The following is a 6,365-nucleotide window of genomic DNA, read 5'->3' as shown; positions in this document are numbered from 1 at the left end:
GCTCCTTCATCGTCCCAAAGAGCAGGACTATAAATGGACTGGCCACCTCCCCTTCCCAGCTCCTCTCCAGAACTGGGCCCTCACCTCCCCCTCCACCACTGTGTCAGGAGGGAAAAGGCCAGTGAACACAGTGGCCTTACAAAGGTCTCGTTCATCACCCAGAAAAGACGCCAAGACAGAAAATGACCACAAGCTAGTGTGGTCCTGACATGGAGCCTGACAGACAGGGTTTGAAAACCCATTTAAAGATACTCCCAGCATGTGCTGTGTTCTGAACTGCAGTCATATTCAGCTTGAGATGAAATCAAGAGCACTTGGTCAGTAGGCTATTTTTATCCTCCAGGTGCCTCTGACAATCAAAAGGAGACAACTGGAGTGGACAGAGAAAAGAGGCAAAGTAATAATGGCTGCCCTGGGACCCTTCAGCTGTCAGATACAGACTTTCTCAAGTGAGGTGGGCCCCTTGCCCCACCCCCAGCCTAGTGTCTCCCCGTGGCAAGAAATAAATAGCAGAAGCTAAAATGAGCCTTTTGCCATATATGTAGCAGAACTCTTAGGACTCAAGGGACATCGTTTCTCTCCTGTGTCAGCTGTGTCTCTCACAGCAGCCCACCCCATGGAATGGAAGTCAGAGTTCTCAGCATCACTGATGATACAAGACAGCTGGTTACAGAGAAGGCAGGATTGAAAAGAACAGCACCCATCCCCGAGACCTTTCTACCAAACTCCCTCAAGCATGTGTCTGCGGCCAGGAAAGTATCAACTTGCTCTGTCCCTCCTCTCACCCAGGAGGAGTGACATTAGAGGCATGGTTCTAAAATCCCGGTGAATTTAGCACCACTCCTTGGCCAACTGGCCTATCTCACTAAGGTTGAGAGAAGGGCCCTTGCAGATTCTGCTCTGTGGCTTAGCTTCTGTGTAGTATTTTTTAATTTCTGGTTATGTTTAAATTCTGGATTGATATAGTTTGAGTGTGACCCTCACAGTTCAAGTGTCAGAAAACATAAATGATTGGGGAAAAAAAAGAGAAGAAATAAAAGGAGGTACACGTGACTACTCTCAAATTGTGGAGGAGATTTTATTCCAGGTAAAACGGAGAAAGCCTGCAGAGCGGAGTCCAGGCTGATGGTGACCTGAAGACTAAACTGAACTATGAAAAAAGAGAGGGGGAGGCATAAGAGAGCAAGAGAGGTGGCCTGAGCCCAGAGGCCAAGAGATCTTCATAGCCCAAATGCCTGCATTATATAGGGATCTGGCTGGGGGAAGGGATTTGGAAGCCCAGCCCTGGGAGAGAGAGACTTAGGATGGGGGAAGGATAAAAGTGCTAGAAGGAGCTAGAGGTGCTGAATGAGATTTGTCCTGGGTTTAAGACCTAACAATAATCAGTGCTGCATTCAGGAGAGTCAGCACATCTTAGAATGATTAGTTCATTAGATCTGCGCCCTCACAAATGAATGAATCCATTATCAAGAGAATGGAGTCCTATGAGTTTGGCCTCTCCCCCACCACATATCCACTGGGGACCTTTTGCCATTCTGTGATTCAGCAAGGTCTTCAGAATCAGGAGTCGGTACATTTTTGTTCACTATAAATTACCCAGTCACCCCCTGTCAATGGGCAAAGAGACACCTTGGTGGTGGTGTTCTATATCTGTCAGCAGGTGACAGTGCTTTGTTGATCAAGCATCCTAGCTTGATGCTGGCATGGAGGTTTGAACATGCTTGGCCGAGGGAGTGGCACTATAGGAGGTGTGGCCTTGCTGGAGGAAGTGTGTCACTGTGAGTCTGCTGCTACCACCTACAGATGGAATCTATGAAACAAGGGTGATAATCTCTGCCTCACTGGTGTGGTGGGTGAGAAATTGGGTGTCCTGCGCAAGGACAGCACAGGTCTTGGCATTTCAGTGATTTGCTTTATTTTATTTACTCCGTCATATCCCCTCTAAGTCTTCAGAATATACCAGAAGTTCTGTGTCTTCATCCAAACCGCATGTCTCAAATGCCCTTTAAGCCATCCAACGCCCTTGTCAGACAGCATGTCTTAATTCTTAGAATATCAGAGCTAGAGAATCTCAGCTATTTCAGATGTATCCTAATGAACAAAACTCAAAGCACCACACCCTCCCAGCTGTCGTACTTACTATTCTATTGCTGTGAAGAAGCGCCATGACCAAGGTAACTTTAAAAAGAGAGAATTTAATTTGAAGCCTTGCTAACAGTTTCAGGTGGTTAGCTCAGGATCATCGTGGTGGGAAGCACTGTAGCAGGCAGGCATGGTGCTGGAGCAGTCATTGAGAGCTTACATCTTATCTGCAAGATGGAGGCAGAAGGACAGAGACTGGGGCCTGGTGGAGGTTTTTGAAACCTCAAAAGCCCACCACCAGTGACACACCTCCTCCAGCAAGGCCACACCTTCTAATCCTTCCCAAACAGTCTACCAACTGGGAGCTAAGCATTCAAGCATGAGCCTACGGGGGCATTCTCATTCAAGTCTTCACACCAGCTACTGTAGAGGCTAGGGCAGGTGGATTGTGAGTTTCATGTCATGGGCTAAATAGCCTATCTCAAAGTAGGAGAAGGAGGATAAGATGAAGAGGAGGAAGAGGAGGAGGAGGAAGAACAAGAAAAGCAATAAAGCCAGGCAATGATGGCACATGCCTTTAATCCCAGCACTTGGGAGGCAGAGGCAGGTGGATTTCTGAGTTCAAACCCAGTTTGGTCCACAGATTAAGTTCCAGGACAGCCAGCGCTGCACAGAGAAACCCTGTCTCAGAAAAAATTAAATAAATAAATAAATAAATAAATAAATAAATAAATAAATAAATATCACTGATGCCAAGTGTAGTGGTTTGAGTATGTTTGGCCCAGGGAGTGGCCTTGTTGGACGAAGTGTACCACTTTGGGTGTAGGCTTTGAGACCCTTCTCCTAGCCATTTGGGAGTCAGTCTTCTCCTGTTTGCCTTTGGAACAAGATGTAGAACTCGCAGTTCCTCCAACACCAGGTCTGCCTGAACACTGCCATGCTTCTGTCTATAATGATAATGGACTGAACCTCAGAACCTATAAGCTAGAGTCAATTAAAGGTTGTTCTTTATAAGAGTTGCCATGGTCATGGTGTCTCTTCACAGCAATGGAAACCCAAGCTAAGACACCAAGAGAGTGAAAAAAAAAAAGTATGAGTTTTTCAACCCAGTCTGAGTTTTCAATCCATTAAGTGCTCTGTGTCGACAATGCTCAGTAACCCACAGCCTTTGCAACAACAGCTCTGAGGGCAGTGCTCAGATAGGCAAGGACTCAAACCTACTCTAGATGCTGTACTAGCACATGTTCAGCCCAAGCCATGGTCAAAAAGGAAATCTACCTGACCTGAGGCAGAGAGGTAAGTCAAAGACTCAGGCTCTGAGCTTTAGCTGTGTCTGTGGATATTCATCTCATCACAGTATAGTTACGAAGTAGGAAGTCAGGTGGAAGACAGGTAGCCCTTAGAAGATGTCCAAGTTAAAATATAAATGCCACCTTACAAATGTTATCTATAGAGTCTACCAAAATTCATGTAGAAATAGACTTTCTATCATGAAGCATGTAGAGGATAGAAACATAATCCAGTTGTGGTATTTGAAGGTTCTGGGAAAAGTAGTTAAAGTGAAATGAGGCCGTAGGGGAGACCTTCATCTGACAGTACTGTGGCTTTAAGAGGAAAAAGGATGCGAGTGGGGATGTTTCGTCCCTCAGAGCAATGTCCTGCTCCATCTTGGACCTCTGCAGAAAGTCCCACCAACAAGAGGACTTCGACACATTCAACCACCTGACCATGGACTTCCCAGCTATCTGAATCATGAGTCAAAAAAGCATATTCCTTATAAATTAATCTGTGATATTTTGTTGGGGAATCCAAAAATGGACCGAGACACATGGCAGGAGGACTCTGCAAATATGGCTAAATTCAAGATCTTTCAGTGAGAGGATTATCCTGTATTATCCTGTGTAATCCTGATGGGACCAATGTAATCATAGCAATCTCCATAGGAGGAAAGCAGGGACAGAAAGGCAAGAGGATCAGAGTCTGAGACACACTGCAAAGGCCTTCCTTGCTGATTTCGAAGTTGAGGGGTTGGGATCAGGAGCCCAAATATCCAGGAGACATGTGAAAATTAGAATAAGCAAAGAAAGAGATCCCCACTCCAGAGCCTCCAGAGGGAGCTTGGTCTTACTGACAAGGTGAACGCTATATCTGCTTTTGGTCACCAGAACTGTAAGGTGATTGTAAATGTACATTATTTTAAGTCACTAGGTTTGTAATAATTTGTTACCTCACTAATAGGAATCTAACATAAAATATTACCTTTGCCTCTTATTACAGTAAATATAACTAACCATTTCTCATAGAGAATTCCAGACCAACCAGGACTACACAGTGAGATCCTGTCTCAAAACAAAACAGGCAAACAAACCTGAAATGAAATTCAGGAAGAATGTCATTTACTAGCCCACAGCTAAAAACAAGCTATTAGCTTACTTCAATATAGAAGACACTGAAAGTTAATGTATAATAAATTAATATATGTGTGTTGCAGATGAAGTATGTAAGGCTCATTTCCATATGTTTGGGTAGAATAACTACAGAAGGAGGCAGAGGTGGTCAGATCTTTGCACTTCCAAACCTATTCACTATGACAGTGAAAGCTAAAACTGGGGTTGACAAATCTGGGTACACAAATCTCTAAAGGGGAACTGAAGCCTCTAACGTGACTTTATAATGCAGTAAGCATTTCTTCTTGGAGTGCTGAACAAAAGGGATATAATTGTTCCTTTAATCAACAAGAAGACACATTCATTAAAAAGACTCCAGAATATATTAAAGTGTTTTAAAATCTTCTCTATGATAACATAAGAGTTCTAGGGGCTGGAGAGATGGCTCAGAGGCTGCGAGGGCTATACTGCTCTTACAGAGGACCCCAGTTAGGTTCTCAGTGTCTATGCTACAAGGTCACAACCGACTCTAGCTCTAGTTCTTGGTGGACCCTTCACCTCTGGCTTCTGACAGCTCCTGGACTCATGTATACATGTCTATGCAGAGACATAATTATAAATGTAATATTAAATTAATAAAAATAAATATTAAGGAACCAGGTTTAATGTCACTCAGGTGACATTAAATAATTTTTTCACCTACCTGCTTGTCCCTCTGGGTATTGGAGATGAGCAGAGAGTCTTTATTGTCTAAGGTTGTCCATTGCTCCCTAGGACATACAGCAGCATCACTGAGAGCGTGAGTACTGGCATTAGCAGGGCTGGTGATTGGAAGGGACCAGCTGGGACTATATTCTCAAAGGTAGTGGAAAAATAGGGCTTTTTTTTTTTTTTTTTGAGATATTGGTAGATCATCACAAAGCCTAGGTTTGCTTCAGATTCCTGCAGCTGCTGCTGCTCCTGCTGCTCCTGCTGCTGCTGCTGCTCCTCCTTTAAAAACTGTCATTGTCCTGCATTAACCTCCCAGGTTGCTGGGATTGCCAGTAACTCCCACTCCTGTGTAAACAGCCTCCTAATGGAAGAAGGAGTTCATCTTGCTGACCTGAATTTCCGGTAGAATGTGTTTCCAGATGCTTGCTGTAGCACTTAGAACTTTAGCTGTACCCATTGTGCATATACATTGTTGTTCCAACTGATCACCTCAGAGGCCTGGGGAGAGTGATTAATTGTGTTTCCTCAGTTATATATGTCACAATTTAGGGGATATGTATGGATAGGTATAAAAGTCCAGAAGTAAAGGCAAAATGTTACCAGTACAGTTTGTGATAAGTTTTTGGTGTGCCTGGCCGAATAGAAGGATGCTACCACACCCTGCAAAACCTCCAAAGTTCCCTCTGTCAAAGACCCACTGGCTGAGCTACACACACTCTCTCGGAAAGATCACCATCTAGTGGCAAATCCAGAGAGCTGCAAGTGCTTCACCTCCTATAGGTTAGTAAAAGGCACAACCCTTCAACTTCCTTTCTACTTGGTGCCAAAGCTCATTTAGGGCATAAGATTTCCAGGGCCCTTTACAGCTGTGAAGTAAAAATAGTTTTTACTGTCTCTAATGGTTTGGGGGAGGGGTGGGGGGAGGCAAATGAATTTTGTAGCAAAATACCTAGACAAAATTCAAATTTCTGTTACTCTAAATATAACTATCAGAAAGCAAGCACACTCACTTGCTCACGTCTTTCCTACAGATGTATTTGTAGCTTATGTTCCTTAGAAAACATGGAACCAGCAGGGCCAAAAGTGCTCACTGATGACCTTTTACAGAAAATGCCTGCCAGCCCCTGCTGAGTCTAATAATAGGATGGTCAGCGTGCTTGGCAATATTAAACAGGCCAGGAAGAA

The sequence above is a fragment of the Mus caroli genome, unplaced genomic scaffold, assembly GCF_978045245.1.
Source record: "Mus caroli unplaced genomic scaffold, Mus_caroli_1 scaffold_7, whole genome shotgun sequence".
NCBI lineage: Eukaryota > Metazoa > Chordata > Mammalia > Rodentia > Muridae > Mus > Mus caroli.
This window is presented reverse-complemented; position numbering follows the sequence as displayed.